The sequence below is a fragment of the Salmo salar genome, chromosome 10 (genome assembly GCF_965601325.2).
Source record: "Salmo salar chromosome 10, fSalSal1, whole genome shotgun sequence".
NCBI lineage: Eukaryota > Metazoa > Chordata > Actinopteri > Salmoniformes > Salmonidae > Salmo > Salmo salar.
The window spans coordinates 90,002,168-90,020,631 of NC_138300.1; the positions used below are offsets into that span (position 1 = coordinate 90,002,168).

The following is an 18,464-nucleotide window of genomic DNA, read 5'->3' on the forward strand; positions in this document are numbered from 1 at the left end:
CTACTCAAAATAACTCATTTACTGTGTTTTACTTCCTAAATGGACACAGTATATAGAACTTCACTGAAATGATAATTCATTCTGGATCTATTTATTTTTTTGTAGTCCCAAATATCTTAAGAGCTCAGCGTTTACCTGAAAATAAAAAGGAAACATTTTGCCTTTCTACCACTTGCGTCCAGCTGAATCACTTCATATGTGCAGTGTGTTGTTTCAGATATTGCTCTTATATACACGGATTAAAAATATGAACGCAACATGTAAAGTGTTGGTCCCATGTGTCATGAGCTGAAACAAAAGATCCCAGAAATTCTCCATATGCACAAAAAGCTTACTTCTCAAAATGTTTGTGCACAAATTTGTTTACATCCCTGTTAGTGAGCATTTCTCCTTTGCCAAGATAATCCAGGTGTGGCATATCAAGAAGCTGATTAAACAGCATGTTCATTACACAGGTGCCCCTTGTGCTAGGGAAAATAAAAGGCCACTAAAATGAGTGCCCCATGGTGGCGGTAGGGTTATGGTATGTGCAGGCATAAACTACAGACAATGAACACAATTGCATTTTAATCGATCTCGTGACGAGATCCTGAGGCCCTTTACTTTTAAGGTATCTGTGACCAACAGATGCATATCTGTATTCCCAGTCATGTGAAATCCATAGATTAGGGGCTAATGAATTTATTTAAACTGACTGATTTCCTCTTATGAACTAACTCAGTAAAATCTTAGAAATTCTTGCATGTTGCATTCATATTTTTTGTTCAGTACAATAACATACTGCATTATCTAAGAGGAATACTGTAAAACATCTACACCAACACACAGAACAGAGCATTTAGAGTGCCGTTGGAAAGTATTCAAAGCCCTTGACTTTTTCCACATTTTGCCTAATTCTAAAATTGATTAAATAGTATTTCCCCCCCCTCCCCCCGGCACTCTACACACAATACCCCATAATGACAAAGCGAAAACACATTATTGCACATTTTTAACATATTGTCACGGTTGTCGTCGGGAAAGGAGGACCAAAATGCAGCAGGAATGTGGATGCTCATCTTTACGTTTATTTAACTCAAAAGAGAACACCAAAATAATAAACAACGAATACTCACGATCAACACAACAGTCTCGTTAGGCTCACACGCTAAACAAGAAACAATCTCCCACAAACACTAAACCAAACACATACCCATATATAGGACTCTCAATCAGAGGCAACGAGAAAGCACCTGCCTCCAATTGAGAGTCCTAACCCCCATTAACTTGTTATGGATAGGGGACAGTATTTTCACGGCCGGATAAAAAAACGTACCCGATTTAATCTGGTTATTACTCCTGCCCAGAAACTAGAATATGCATATAATTATTAGCTTTGGATAGACAACACTCCAAAGTTTCTACAACTTCTGGGGTAGCTAGCTAGCTTTAGCTTGGTACCTAGATGGCACCAATACAACCTTCCTGAAAACAATGACCAGTAGAAACTGCAGTCATTTTCACTATTCTTAGCAATGATTTAGGAATCCTTGTACGTATTAGCTAGGTAGCAACTTGTTCACCTATTGAAATTGAACTTCAGTTCATGAAAATAAATAGCTAGCCAGCTACTTAACCTGTTATGGCTAGGGGGCAGTATTTTCACAGCCGGATAAAAAAACGTACCCGATTTAATCTGATTATTACTCCTGCCCAGAAACTAGAATATGCATATAATTATTAGCTTTGGATAGACAACACTCCAAAGTTTCTAAAACTGTTTGAATGGTGTCTGTGAGTATAACAGAACTCAAATGGCAGGCCAAAACCTGAGAAGATTCTATACAGGAAGTACCCTGTCTGACCATTTCTTGGCCTTCTTTGCCATCTCTATCCAAATCAGGGGATCTCTGCTGTAACGTGACACTTTCTAATGCTCCCATAGGCTCTCAGAAGGCGGCAGAACGTTGAATGATGACTCTGCTCTCTCTGGCTGAAAAACAGTAGCGCATTTGGTAAGTGGTCGATCTGAGAACAATGAGACTGGTGCGCGCGTGCACGAGACGACTCCATGTTTACATTTTCAGTCTTTGAATGAAAACAACGACTCCCGGTCGGAATATTATCGCTTTTTTACGAGAAAAATGGCATAAAAATTGATTTTAAACAGCGTTTGACATGCTTCGAAGTACGGTAATGGAATATTTTGAATTTTTTTGTCACGAAACGCGCCGGGCACGTCACCCTTCTTTACCCTTCGGATAGTGTCTTGAACGCACAACAAAACGCCGCTATTTGGATATAACTATGGATTATTTGGAACCAAAACAACATTGGGTGATGAAGTAGAAGTCCTGCGAGTGCATTCTGACGAAGAACAGCAAAGGTAATCCAATTTTTCTTATAGTAAATCTGAGTTTGGTGAGTACCAAACTTGGTGGGTGTCAAAATAGCTAGCCATGATGGCCGGGCTATCTACTCAGAATATTGCAAAATGTGCTTTCACCGAAAAGCTATTTTAAAATCAGACACCGCGATTGCATAAAGGAGTTCTGCATCTATAATTCTTTAAATAATTGTTATGTTTTTTGTGAACGTTTATCGTGAGTAATTTAGTAAATTCACCGGAAGTGTTCGGTGGGAATGCTAGTTCTGAACATCACATGCTAATGTAAAAAGCTGGTTTTTGATATAAATATGAACTTGATTGAACAAAACATGCATGTATTGTATAACATAATGTCCTAGGAGTGTCATCTGATTAAGATCATCAAAGGTTAGTGCTGCATTTAGCTGTGGTTTTGTTTTTTGTGACATTATATGCTAGCTTGAAAAATGGGTGTCTGATTATTTCTGGCTGGGTACTCTGCTGACATAATCTAATGTTTTGCTTTCGTTGTAAAGCCTTTTTGAAATCAGACAGTGTGGTTAGATTAACGAGAGTCTTGTCTTTAAAATGCTGTAAAATAGTCATATGTTTGAAAAATTGAAGTTTTTGCATTTTCGAGGAGTTTGTATTTCGCGCCACGCCCATCATTGGATATTGGAGCAGGTGTTCCGCTAGCGGAACGTCTAGATGTAAGAGGTTAACCTAAACATAGAAATACAACTAACTAGACTAAACATAGAACAGTGCCCAAAAACCCCGGAATACCTAAATCAAATACCCTTCTACAAAACCACCACCCCGAACCACATAAAACAAATACCCTCTGCCACGTCCTGACCAAACTACAATAACCCTTATACTGGTCAGGACGTGACAGTACCCTCCCCTAAAGGTGCAGACCCCGAATGCACCTCATAAATAAACAAAAAACCCAAAACAACAACAAAAAATCCCCCTAAACTAAAGGGAGGGAAGGGAGGGTGGCTGCCATCACCGACGGCACTTGTGCTACACCCCCCCCTCCCCAACGCACCTATACAGGTGGTGGTTCAGGCTCCAGCCTACTGTCCTCCCGAATGCAGACAGACTTGATTAGTTTCGGGCCGTAGGCAGACTCCCCTTGTTCCGGATCGTAGGCAGACCTCTTCCTTTCCACACTGAAGGCAGACTCATTAAATACATAGTTAATTATTTTTTGTTCCAAATCGTCAGGCTTACTCAGTTCCGGGTTGCTGCTAGACTCCCTTGGTTCCGGGTCACCGGCAGACTCATCCGGTTCTGGGTCACAGACAGACCCCTTCGGTTCCGGGTCGCAGGCAGACCCCCTCGGTCCCGGGTCGCAGGCCGACCCCCTCGGTTCCGGGTCGCAGACAGACTCACCTGGTTCCGGGTCGCAGGCAGACCCCTTCAGTCCCGGGTCGCAGACAGACTCACCTGGTTCCGGGTCGCAGACCGACCCCTTCGGTCCCGGGTCGCAGGCCGACCCCCTCGGTTCCGGGTCGCAGGCAGACTCCCTCGGTTCCGGACTAGACGCTGGTGCCGGATACTCTGGACTGCACGCTGGTGCCGGATACTCTGGACTGCACGCTGGTGCCGGATGCTCTGGACTGCACGCAGGTGCCGGATGCTCTGGACTGCACGCTGGTGCCGGATGCTCTGGACTGCACGCTGGTGCCGGATACTCTGGACTGCACGCTGGTGCCGGATACTCTGGACTGCACGCTGGTGCCGGATACTCTGGACTGCACGCTGGTGCCGGATACTCTGGACTGCACGCTGGTGCCGGATACTCTGGACTGCACGCTGGTGCCGGATACTCTGGACTGCACGCTGTTGCCAGATTCACTGGACTGCACGCTGTTGCAGGATTCACTGGACTGCACGCTGTTGCAGGATTCTCTGGACTGCACGCTGTTGCCGGATACTCTGGACTACACGCTGTTTCCGGATACTCTGGACTGCACGCTGTTGCCGGATACTCTGGACTGCACGCTGTTGCCGGATACTCTGGACTGCACGCTGTTGCCGGATACTCTGGACTGCACGCTGTTGCCGGATACTCAGGACTGCACGCTGTTGCCGGATACTCAGGACTGCACACTATTACCGAACTCTCCAGGCTGGGCTGACGCACTGGAAGCCTGATGCGTGGTACTGGTACTGGATGTGCCAGTCTGGGGACACGCCCCTCGGGGCTAGTGCGGGGAGCGGGAACAGGCCGAGTCGGACTGGGTTGACGCACTGGAAGCCTGGTGCGTGGTGCTGGTACTGGACGTGCCAGACTGGGGACACGCACCTCAGGGCTAGTGCGGGGAGCGGGAACAGGCCGAGTCGGACTGGGTTGACTCACTGGAAGCTTGATGCGTGGTGCTGGTACTGGACGTGCCAGACTAGGGGTTCGAACTTCCGGGTCAGCAAGAGAGGCAGGAACTGGAAAAACTGGGCCATGAAGGCGCACAGGCGGTCTTGAATGCACCTCCTGCACAACCCGTCCTTGCTGGATGGAACTAGCAGCCCTGTATGAGCGGGGTGCTAGTACAGGGCGAACTGGGCTGTGCAGGGCCTGATGGTTGCCGTGCGTAGAGCGGGAGTAGGGTAGACTGGTCCTAGGAGGCATACCGGCGACCAGACACGCTGCGCAGGCATCCTCCTACCAGGCTGGATGCCCACTCTAGCACGGCATCTGCGAGGGGCTGGAATAACTCGCACTGGACTGTACGTGCGTATGGGCGAGATTGTGCGCACTTCAGCAAAACACGGCGCTCTCCACTCCATACGATCCTTCTTATAAGCACGGGTAGCTGGCTTAGGGCTCACCCTTGGCCCAGCCAAACTACCCATGTGCCCCCCCCAAAAAAATTATTGGGGATGCCTCTCGTGCTTTATCGGCGCGTACAAGGCCTCGTACCTCCGCCTCTCCGCCTTGGCTGCCTCGATTTCCTCCCGTGGGCGACGGTATTCCCCAGCCTGGTGCCAAGGTCCAGCCCCGTCCAGAATTTCCATCCCAGGTCCATCTCGAAATCCCTTTACTCCTTACTCTGCTGCTTGGTCCATATTTGGTGGGAGATTCTGTCACGGTTGTCGTCCGGAAAGGAGGACCAAAACGCAGCAGGAATGTGGATGCTCATCTTGTAGTTTATTTTAACTCAAAGAGAACAGCAAAATAACAAACAAAAGAACGAACAAACGATCAACAAAACAGTCTTGTCAGGCATAGACACACAAAACAAGAAACAATCTCCCACAAACACTAAACCAAACACATACCCATATATAGGACTCTCAATCAGAGGCAACGAGAAAGCACCTGCCTCCAATTGAGAGTCCAAACCCCCATTAACCTAAACATAGAAATACAACTAACGAGACTAAACATAGAACAGTGCCCAAAAACCCCGGAATACCTAAATCAAATACCCTTCTACAAAACCACCACCCCGAACCACATAAAACAAATACCCTCTGCCACGTCCTGACCAAACTACAATAACAAATAACCCTTATACTGGTCAGGACGTGACACATATGAAAAAACAGAAAAACCTTATTTACACAAGTATTCAGACCCTTTGCTTTGAGACTCGAAATTGAGCTCAGCTGCATTCTGTTTCCATTGATCATACTTGAGATGTTTCTACAACTTGATTGGAGTCCACCTGTGGTAAATTCAATTTATTGGACCTCATTTGGAAAGACACACGTCTATTATAAGGTCCCGCAGTTGACATTGTATGTCAGAACAAAAACCCGCACCGCCCGCCCGACTAGCATCCACTACTCTGGACGGTTCTGACTTAGAATACGTGGACAACTATAAATACCTAGGTGTCTGGCTAGACTGTAAACTCTCCTTCCAGACTCATTAAGCATCTCCAATCCCAAATTAAATATTTCGCAACAAAGCCTCCTTCACTCATGCTGCCAAACATCGTAAAACTGACTATCCTACCGATCAATGACTTCGGCGAGCTCATTTACAAAATAGCTTCCAACACTCTACTCAGCAAATTGGATGCAGTCTATCACAGTGCCATCCGTTTTGTCACCAAAGCCCCATATACCACCCACCACTGCAACCTGTATGCTCTCGTTGGCTGGTCCTCGCTACATATTCGTCGCCAAACCCACAGGCTCCAGGTCATCTAAGTCTTTGCCAGGTAAAGCTCCGCCTTATCTCAGCTCACTGGTCACCATAGCAACACCCACCTGTAGCACACGCTCCAGCAGGTATATTTCACTGGTCATCCCCAAAGCCAACACCTACTTTGGCCACCTGTCCTTCCAGTTCTCTGCTGCCAATGACTGGAACGAATTGCAAAAATCACTGAAGTTGGAGACTTATATCTCATCATCAGTTATCAGAGCTGCTTACTAATCGCTGCAGCTGTACAGTACACAGCCCATCCAACCAACTACCTACCTCAGCCCCATATTTGTTTTTCTGCTCTTTTGAACACCAGTATTTCTACTTGCACATCATGATCATCTGCACATCTATCACTCCAGTGTTAATTGCTAAATTGTAATTACTTCGCCACTATGGACTATTTATTGCCTTACCTCTTTACTTAATTTGCACACACTGTAAACAGATTTTTCTATTGTGTAATTGACTGTAAGTTTGTTTATCCCATGTGTAACTCTATTGTTGTTTTTGTCGCACTGATTTGCTTCATCTTGGCCAGGTCACAGTTGTAAATGAGAACTTGTTCTCAACTGGCCTACCTGGTTAAATAAAGGTGAAATTTAAAAAAGTCATACAGTCACAGTCCCACAATAATCAAATCAAATTTATTTTTATATAGCCCTTCGTACATCAGCTGATATTCTCAAAGTGCTGTACAGAAACCCAGCCTAAAACCCCAAACAGCAAGCAAAGCATGTGAAAGAAGCACGGTGGCTAGGAAAAACTCCCTAGGAAAAACTCCCTAGAAAGGCCAATAAGAGCTACAACGCTAATATTTGCCTAAACACTTCACAGTTATGTTCTGTGGGTGTCACCGAGTAGACTGATTCCCCATTTCATTGCTTCACATTCCAACCTTCTCTAACATTATCTAGTCTAAATATGGCACGATTCCACCAATTGTAACCTTCTGCATCACTTTCAAAGAGGTACTTTTATTTTGAAGGCAAACCGCAAATTCCACTATTGTGCCTAATCCTTATTGTGGCTAGCTTCACAACACATAACCCGGTCTGGTCGAGCATCACTAGCGAGATGAAGCTAGCTGGCTGCTTATAAACGTTAGCTTTGGGCAACAGGGTTAAAACCTCTTACATCTAGCCGTTCCGCTAGCGGAACACCTGCTCCAATATCCAATGATAGGCGTGGCGCGAATTACAAATTCCTCTAAAATACAAAAACTTCAATTTTTCAAACATATGACTATTTCACAGCATTTTAAAGACAAGACTCTCCTTTATCTAACCACACTGTCCGATTTCAAAAAGGCTTTACAGCGAAAGCAAAACATTAGATTATGTCAGCAGAGTACCCAGCCAGAAATAATCAGACACCCATTTTTCAAGCTAGCATATAATGTCACAAAAAACAAAACCACAGCTAAATGCAGCACTAACCTTTGATGATCTTCATCAGATGACACACCTAGGACATTATGTTATACAATACATACATGTTTTGTTCAATCAAGTTCATATTTATATCAAAAACCAGCTTTTTACATTAGCATGTGACGTTCAGAACTAGCATACCCCTCGCAAACCTCTGGTGAATTTACTAAATTACTCACGATAAACGTTCACAAAAAACATAACAATTATTTTAAGAATTATAGATACAGAACTCCTTTGTGCAATCGAGGTGTCCGATTTTAAAATAGCTTTTCGGTGAAAGCACATTTTGCAATATTCTGAGTAGATAGCCCAGCCATCACGGCTAGCTATTTAGACACCCACCAAGTTTAGCCCTGATCAAAGTCAGATTTACTATTAGAAAAGTTTGATTACCTTTGGTGTTCTTCGTCAGAATGCACTCCCAGGACTGCTACTTCAATAACAAATGTTGGTTTGGTTCAAAATAATCCATAGTTATATCCAAACAGCGGCGTTTTGTTCGTGCGTTCAAGACACTATCCGAAGTGTAAATAAGGGTCACGAGCATGGCGCATTTCGTGACAAAAGATTTCTAAATATTCCATTACCGTACTTCGAAGCATGTCAACCGCTGTTTAAAATCAATTTTTATGCCATTTTTCTCATAAAAAAGCGATAATATTCCGACCGGGAATCTGCGTTTAGGTAAACAGACGAAAGAAAACAAAGCATGGGGTCGACGCGGGCACGCGCCTGAGTCTCACAGTACTGTAACCAGCCACTATCCAAACGCGCTACTTTTTTTCAGCCAGAGCCTGCAAAGCCACGATTCAGCTTTTTGCCGCCTTCTGAGAGCCCATGGGAGCCGTAGGAAGTGTCACGTAACAGCAGAGATCCTCTGTAATGGATAGAGATAATCAAGAAGGGCAAGAAATTGTCAGACAGGGCACTTCCTGCATGGAATCTTCTCAGGTTTAGGCCTGCCAAATGAGTTATGTTATACTCACAGACACCATTCAAACAGTTTTAGAAACTTTGGAGTGTTTTCTATCCAAAGCTAATAATTATATGCATATTCTAGTTTCTGGGCAGGAGTAATAATCAGATTAAATCGGGTACGTTTTTTTATCCGGCTGTGAAAATACTGCCCCCTAGCCATAACAGGTTAAGTAGCTGGCTAGCTATTTATTTTCATGAACTGAAGTTCAATTTCAATAGGTGAACAAGTTGCTACCTAGCTAATACGTACAAGGATTCCTAAATCATTGCTAAGAATAGTGAAAATGACTGCAGTTTCTACTGGTCATTGTTTTCAGGAAGGTTGTATTGGTGCCATCTAGGTACCAAGCTAAAGCTAGCTAGCTACCCCAGAAGTTGTGGTCAAACAAATAATGCTTTATTACCAACGGGGTATTGTAAACACATCGTTTGTGGCCGGCTATTTGCAGACTTTTTTTGTACAGCTTTGACAGTGCTACTGATAGTATTGGTGACGCTTGGCTTGCACGTACAAATTCAGAACCCACAACATTCTGTAATAGAACGGTGTTATTTGACGTGTCAAATTAAAATCTTATTTAACGCGTCGGTGTTATTTGACGTGCATCTTTTTTGACACGCAAAGAGCCAAACGGCATTCCATAGTATGTCGTGAAGCTAACAGCAGTGACACTATTACTGTAACTCCGGTAGGGCAACATCTGAACAATAGCGCACTTGGTAACCTTAGTGTGTACCCGTACTCGACCAGTCGCGAAAGCCAACATCACCCACGACAGAGAACGGTTGATTGTCAAGGGCAATGAATTCCATTATCTTGCCGTTATTTTCTTACTCTTTCAAATGGCGGTGTTGCACATGTAGCGCAACATTTAACGTGACGTCATTACGTCCTGTAACCTACGTTATATAGGTATGCACGTCAGCTTTGACATCGGTTTTTCACGTCGGCGTTAAACTTAACATTGGACCGATACCGGCATTTTTAGCTAATATTGGCCGATTCCGATATGTTCACCGATATATCGTGCATCCGTAGCTGTAACGTAACAAAATGTGGAAAAGTCAAGGGGTCTGAATACTTTCCGAAGACACTTCATAGCATCACAAACCACATAACTGTAAACCCTGCAGCTTCCCGTTTGAAAAAGCTCAGGGAGCTTGACAACTACACTGTGGTCTCTTCAACTACACTGTGAACTCTGAGTTCGGCTGCCTTGTAGCACAGTGTTCTGAAATAGACTGGGCTGGTCTACCCTGCACTCTGTGGCTTCTAAGTTGTTCTGATTAGAGCATACATGGTTCTCCCAATGTAGCAGAGTCTCTTGAGGGTTTGTGCCAATGAAATGATAAAGAGATTAGTATTGTCAAGTAATGATTGACAGTGAACAAACAACACCCAAACACAACACTCAACAAGAGCCAAACTCAACTTCAAACGCTAATTGCATCCATAATTTTTAAAAAGTGGTAGATATGACTGTGTCTACACAAGCAATTACCCTGCGGGCGAGTTTGGGTGCATTTGTGTGATGTGCATGTGAGAGAGCGAGAGAGAGAGAGGACATTTAAAACCTGTTGGTGATAGGGGGCAGTATTTGCACGGCCGGATAAAAAAACGTACCCGATTTAATCTGGTTACTACTCCTGCCCAGTAACTAGAATATGCATATAATTAGTAGATTTGGATAGAAAAAACCCTAAAGTTTCTAAAACTGTTTGAATGGTGTCTGTGAGTATAACAGAACTCATATGGCAGTCAAAACCCTGAGACATATCCTAACAGGAAATGGAAATCTGATGTGTGGAAATCACTTCTAACCTTTGCCATTGAAACACACAGGGGCTTATTAATCATTTAGCACTTCCTAAGGCTTCCATTAGATGTTGACAGTCTTTACAAAGTGGTTTGAGTCTTCTATGGTACAAACTGACCCAAAGAGAGGCTGTGGAACTTGGTCACAGGGGGAGGGCCATTTACTACAATGACGTGGCCGCCCATGGCTACCCTCCCCTTTCGAAACGTTTAGTAAGACTATGCAATCGTCCGCCTTGAATATTATTGAAGCTCTGGTTGAAAAAGGCCCTAAAGATTTATGTTATACAACGTTTGACATGTTTGAATGAACTTAAATATATATTTTTTGCACATTCGTGACGACAAGTCCAGGCACTACGGTACATTTTGAGTAGCCTTCGGAACGCGCTAACAAGAAGGAACTATTGGGACATAAATTATTAACTTTTTCGAACAAAACTACATTTGTTGTGGACCTGGGATTCCTGGAAGTGCCTTCTGATGAAGATAATCAAAGGTAAGGGAATATTTACAATAGTATTTTTGATGGTTCCAAGATGGCGCTAACATGAATTGCCTAGCCTATTTTTCTGAGCATACCAGTCGTTTATTGCAAAGTGTGATTTCCCAGTAAAGTTATTTTTAAATCTGGCAAAGCGGTGGCATTCACGAGATGTTAATCTATAATTATTTGAATGACAATATTACATTTTAACAATGTTTTCAAATAGTAATTTTGTAAATTGTAGCACTGATTCACCGGAAGCATTTGAGGGAAAAGATTTTCTGAACATCACGCGCCGATGTAAAATACTGTTTTTATATATAAATATGAACTTTATCGAACAAAAAATGCATGTATTGTGTAACATGATGTCCTAGGAGTGTCATCTGATGAAGATTGTCAAAGGTTAGTGCTGCATTTAGCTGTGTTTTGGGTATTTGTGATGCATCTAGTTGCTTTGAAAATGGCTGTGCGATTATTTCTGGCTGGTTACTCTCCTAACATAATCTAATGTTTTGCTTTTGCTGTAAAGCCTTTTTGAAATCGGACAACGTGGTTCGATTCAGGAGAGGTGTATCTATAAAACGGTGTAAAATAGTCATATGTTTGAGAAATTGAAGTTATAGCATTTATGAGGTTTTGTATTTCGCGCGACGCGATTCCACTGGCTGTTGACTAGGGTGGGACGCTTGGTTAATTGGCATTCCAACTCTCGAACACAGCCACCCAGAGGAAGTCATCAACTGCCGAGGGCCCTGGTGTTGAGGAGCAGAGGGCATGCTGGGAGAAGAATGTCAGGCCAATTGCACCCTACTAAGGTTGACAGTCAGGCCGTGTATTTTATGTACACGGATGGTCATTCAAGAATATCACGAATGTTCCACCACCAAAAGCACATCCAGCCAACTTAAAAACTGTGGGAAGCACTGGAGTCCACATGGGCAAGTATCCCTGTGGAACACCTTCTACAACTTGTAGAGTAAATGCCCAGACAAACTGAGGCCATTCTGAGGGCAAAAGGAAGCGGGGTGTGGAATATGTTCCTAATGTTTGGTATAACCAGTGTGTACAACAGTATTGCTGAAGACAGTTTGGAGTTTGAGATGTATTGTGAATGAATCAAAAACAAAACACATGGTCTACAGTGCATACACTGAATAAAAATATAAAATGCAACATGTAGTGTGGTCTCATGTTTTATGAGCTGAAATAAAAAAATCCCAGAAATGATACATATGCACAAAAAGCTTATTTCTCTCAAATGTTGTGCACAAATTTGTTTACATTCCTATTAGTGAGCATTTATCCTTTGCAGAGATGATCCAGCTACCTGACAGGTGTGGCATATCAAGAAACTGATTTCTTATAAGCTTCCGGGTTAAAGTCCCGCTCCTTGAAAGTGGCAAGCTCTAGCCTTTAGCTCAGTGCGGATGTTGCCTGTAATCCATGGCATCTGGTTGGGGTATGAATGTACGGTCACTGTGGGGACGAAGTCATTGATGCACTTATTGATGAAGCCAATGACTGATGTGGTGTACTCCTCAATGCCATCGGAGGAATCACGGAACACATGAGAGCACCAGCTGTTCCGGAAAACTGTGTGATCATACTCTCCAAAGCCGATGTGAGTAAGACCTTTAAACAGGTCAACATTCACAAGGCCGCAGGGCCAGATGGATTACCAGGACGTGTACTGTGAGGATGCGCTGACCAACTGCGAAGTCTTCACTGACATTTTCAACCTCTCCCTGTCCGAGTCTGGAATACCAACATGTTTTAGGCAGATCACCATTGTCCCTGTGCCCAAGAACACTAAGGTAACCTGCCTAAATGACTACCAACCCGTAGCACTCACGTCTGTAGCCATGATGTGCTTTGAAAGGATGGTCATGGCTCACATCAACACCATTATCCCAGAAACCCTAGACACACTCCAATTTGCATACCGCCCTAACAGATCCACAGATGATGCCATCTCTACTGCACTCCACACTGCTCTTTCCCACCTGGACAAAAGGAACACCTATGTGAGAATGCTATTCACTGACTACAGCTCAGCGTTCAACACCATAGTGTCCTCAAAGCTCATCAATAAGCTAAGGATGCTGGGACTAAACACCTCTCTCTGCAAGTGGATCCTGGACTTCCTGACAGGCTGCCCCCAGGTGGTAAGGGTAGGTAAAAACATATCCGCTATGCTGATCCTCAACACAGGGGCCCCTCAGGGGTGTGTGCTCAGTCCCCTCCTGTACTCCCTGTTCACTCATGACTGCACGGCCAGGCACGACTCCAACACCATCATTAAGTTTGCCGATGACACAACAGTGTTAGGCCTGATCACCGACAAGACAGCCTATAGGGAGGTCAGAGACCTGGCCGTGTGGTGCCAGGACATCAACCTCTCCCTCAACGTGATCAAGACAAAAGGAGATGATTCTGGACTACAGGAAAAAGAGGACCGAGCACGCGCATCACTGCCTGGTATGGCAACTGCTCGGCCTCCGACCGCAAGGCACTACAGAGGGTAGTGCGAACAGCCGAGTACATCACTGGGGCCAAGCTTCCTGCCATCCAGGACCTCTATACCAGGTGGTGTCAGAGGAAGGCCCGAAAAATTGTCATAGACTGTTCTCTCTGCTACCACACGGCAAGCGGTACCGGAGCGCCAATTCTAGGTCAAAGAGGTTTCTAAACAGCTTCTACCCCCAAACCATAAGACTCCTGAACATCTAATCACATGGCTACCCAGACTATTTGCATTGCCCCCCCACCTTTTACACCGCTACTACTCTCGGTTGTTATCATCTATGCATAGTCACTTTATACAGACACTATATACACTTTCCGGTGTCTGAATATAGCCTTGCTACTGTTATTTTCAAATGTCTTTTTACTGTTGTTTTATTTCTTTACTTACACACACACACACCTTTTTTCCCCGCACTATTGGTTAGAGCCTGTAAGTAAGCATTTCACTGTAAGGTCTACACCTGTTGTATTCGGCGCACGTGACATAAACGTTGATTTGATTTAATAACTCTACCTACATGTACATACTACCTCAACTAACCGGTGCCCCGCACATTGACTCTGTACCGGTAGCCCCCCTGTATTTGTCATGCCATTCATCCGCTGCCATCACCTCACCTCGAAATGGCATAGAAAAAAAGCATTCCACTCCCAGAGCTTAACACGTCCATCTATGCTGTTTCATTTGAACCCAGACTACAGCAGCCAATCAGAGCCGTGTTCCATCCCATGCTTCCCACACCTGTTGTTGGTAATTCTCCCAAGTGATGTTGCGAGTAGCCTCGTTCATTAGGGGGAGATATGAACAGAGACGAAGAAAATGCAGTCCCAGAAATAATTACTGCGAAAGGATCAGTTGTTTGGGCTTATTTTGGTTTTAAACCTAGTGACATCGATCAGAGTGAGGCAGTGTGCTTGAACTGACACAAAATGCTATAGCAACAACACAGGTCACAAGCAACTTATTCCACCATTTGAAACACAGCCATGTAAATACAGCATGACAACAAAACAAATTGGGCAGAGGCCAACAAGCATCATAACAAGAGCAAAGCCCCGGCAACAACCCATCATGGAATAGTTTGCACAGGAAATGTCATGCCAAAACAGGTGCACTATTTCGCGACAACAAGTGGAGCCCTATATGTCATTGACACTGTACTACATCGATGCCGACTGGAAGCTGCGCAGCAGGTGCTTGCAGACTGCCCACTTTCCAGAGGACCACACTGCAGAGATAATATCCCAGGGGCCGTGGGACTCGTTAGCAGCCTGGGATCTGCCAGAGGAGAAGCAGGTGTGCATCACAATGCACAGTGGGGCAAACATATTTAAAGCCACCAACCTAAACGGATGGATGAGGTTGCAGTGTCTTGGATATCGACTTCACCTCGCCATTGGTATGTATTGTAATAAAGTTAAATATACATCTAACAAAAAGTTATATGCCTACATTTTGATTGCATTTGGAGCAAATAATATGCTGCAATTACCAAACACCAATATACTTGAACTTGGATGAAATACTATTGCATTTCAAATCTGAAGAAATAAATGCATGTTTAAAATACAGGTCTCTTTCTGTAGAAGTGTTTCATCATCTTATTAATCATATGCTGGATCACCTGGTAGTCAAATAACTTAGGCTAATATATTGTGGCAATTCCTGTACATGGTGTAAAAAGGGCACTAACAGAGAGCCAAAAAAGAAATGTATAATTGCAATTTTTATTTTATAATAATAATAATAATAATAATAATAATAATAATAATAGGTACATTTATCGTGCTATGGATTTTTGACCATATCACCTAGCTCTACTGTGGGCACAGGGGAACGTGTGTAGGTCAGTGTTGGTCTTACACATGGGGTACACAAACATGGATGCAGACAAGACTGAAGAGACCGACACATTCCTCATATCCCAAACATAACACCACTCATTCCTCCCCTGATCAGTCTCTACAAAACCACTTCATGCTATCACGTTAACAACAAACTTATTTCTGAAGGCAGAGGGATTTTTCACTGCCATGACAGCCTGGCCAGCCTCTCGTGTGTGTACAGCCCACAGAGAAAAACACTCCTATCCTACTTCCCTGTCTATATCCCTTTTATCATAATTGTTTTTGTTGATCAAATCATTGGCTAAATTAAGCCCCCTGACGGCGGTCAAGCCCTTGCACAAAGGGCAGATTGTGTGGCCCTGGCTGGGTACTACCCAGACGGCAGAGTTTCCCACACTCTGTTCAGACTGGGGCTACTACTTCCAGAAGAGGCGTGGGGTTGAGCTGGCCATTGGATAAAACATTGTCATAGCCAACAAGATCATATCGAGAGAGAGAAGGACATTTTGTGCATAGGCCATAACTGTAACATTAGGAATATAACCCTCTCAAATCTATTAACATACAGGTAACTGAAATAAATTAAATGAGGGACGAAGTGTATTGAAAGCAGGTGCGGTTCCTGAGAAAATTAAGCAATTAACATCCTCATGCTTAGGGTTGTGTATAAAAATGCCCAGTTGCCCAATATTTTGGCTATCATGGCTAGAAGAGATCTCAGTGACTTTGAAAGAGGGGTCTCAAAGGAGCATAGGGTGTGTGTGTCTCAATCACCAGATCTCAACCCAATTTAACACTTCGAGGATATTCTGGGGCGACGCCTGAGACTGCGTTTTCGACCACCAACAAAACACCAAATGATGGCATTTATCGTGGAAGAATGGTGTCACATCCCACCAATAGAGTTCCAGACACATGTAGAATCTATGCCAACGTGTATAGTTAGTCAGCAGCATCAATGACATCATTATTATTCATGTTAGGCTTCTATTTCACGGAATTTAAGACGTTTTCTGGAAAGTTGTAACTGTTTAGGCTTACATACAGGACCTTCTCCAGCAATGGCTTCACTCTAAACATGGGATGTGCTTGTCCATTTTATCCAGACGCTTATTCTGGCTATTAAAACTTCAAATCTGCGGCCAATGTAAACAAGCTTTCATCATTTGCAGATGGAGACATTCCCTTGCATCGACATAGAACAAAAAGTCACCAGATGGATTAGATTGTAGGAGATTAGCTAAGGGAAATCGGCAAGCAACAGCAATGGAGATAAGGACATGATTCGCGAAACGAAATGTTAGTGTAGCGTCAAGTGATTCTGACAGACAGCTGATACACTAACATTTCCAATAGATTGGGATTCTATAAACAGATTATCATATGGTACACTGACAGGCTATATAGTGTCGACCTTTGTTTCATAAAAAGCCAAGGATTCTTTCCCGCGGCTTGTGTTACTAAATACCCGAGGCTACCAAGCATTTCTATCGCATTCATTTCAAATATCAAACAAATCCCAGTTTACAGACAAGACTCTCTTTGTCATCATAATGCGGAGCAACAATGAGCCCTCTCCGTCTACCCTGCACTCATCATGGGTCGTCCGTCACCCATGACAATCTGCTGGAGGATTCCACCAACACACAACACAAAGTAGACCACAATGTCTTATAAAAGGAAACATCTGACTAAATAGCCAGGCCTATAGTCCCTAGTCTCCATACAGTCCGTTGTGTGATTGAATGGTTGCAAAATTGACTTACTGTATTGCAGTAGCCGGGCTATGCAGAAGACTATATCAAATATTGTGAAAATAAATATACATACACACTTCTTAAATTCACCCCTAAATGCCATATGCTACTTAGGACAAACCACAAGATAAACACAAAATCAACATACATGTCTGCCGCCAGGGTAGGTAGCCTATCAGACGAAGTCACTCTAAATCTTTGAATCCGAATTTCAAATGAAAATGTCAATTCAATAAAAAGGAAATTAGTTCAGCGAATTCCTTCATCAGAAATAGGCAAATTACACAATTAATATCCAAGAGACTTGTTCACGCAATGCAGCTCCTTTGTCATTTGCCCTCCAGTTTCACGAGTGTCACTTTCTCCCTCTGCTGCGAGCGAAGCAGAAGGCTTGCTTCCTTATCTCTCGAGGGGTGTGGACAAACCAATGAGGATGAAGAAGACTTCCACCCGACCCGGGGTCGTGACTTCTTAAGGACTTTTTGGAGATGTGGCGAAAACAGGCAACGACACCATGCGCCACAGCTTTGTAGCCTACTAACTCCTGTTGAGCACTCTTCGAGAGTTTATCCGCGGGTGCAAACACACAGACCGACACACAACTAGGAGCTGCTATGGCTGCAGGGAGCAATGTGCTGGTTGAGCTTCAAAGAGCAACGGGGGAAGGGTGGGTGGAGGGAGAAGGGGGATTTTCAGCTGTGTGCGCCTCTCACGTCTTGAGAATTGGAATAGAAATGTCCCATTCACCCTCTCCGCAATACCCAAATGGGCTTTGGCATGCAAGCTGTACTTGGAAGTACAAACAGTTAATGTAAAGTTATTGACAGGGAATGTATGCTCAAACTAAGGTTGCAGAAAGAGATGCCACAGGACGCATGAGGTAAGGTAGATAGATGTATTGCCCACATTTTCTTGTTAGTTTATTTCTCACAGTTATTGTCACAAAAGCAGGTTTAATTATAGTGATGAGGCTGCACAGTCCTCTGAGTTGAAGTTAGCAGGGAGAGAGAGTAGGCCTATGTGACATCCACATGATTACTTCACTAGGGTGATCCTTCCTATGGACTGGGGCATATGATACACTTTAGATACAAAAGTATG

The 18,464-nt window shown here is 43.8% G+C and overlaps 1 protein-coding gene across 1 annotated transcript in view; it reads right to left on the reverse strand.

The window, feature by feature from the left end:
• The window catches only part of LOC106560830 (rho family-interacting cell polarization regulator 1), a 96,831-nt gene extending 78,867 nt beyond the window's left edge, over nucleotides 1-17,964 (reverse strand). Inside the window, exon 1 of the mRNA XM_045688193.2 lies at nucleotides 17,512-17,964. The gene's annotated coding sequence lies outside the window, so the exon portion shown is untranslated. The remainder of the gene's footprint in view (nucleotides 1-17,511) is intronic.
• Between the last annotated feature and the right edge of the window lie 500 nt (nucleotides 17,965-18,464).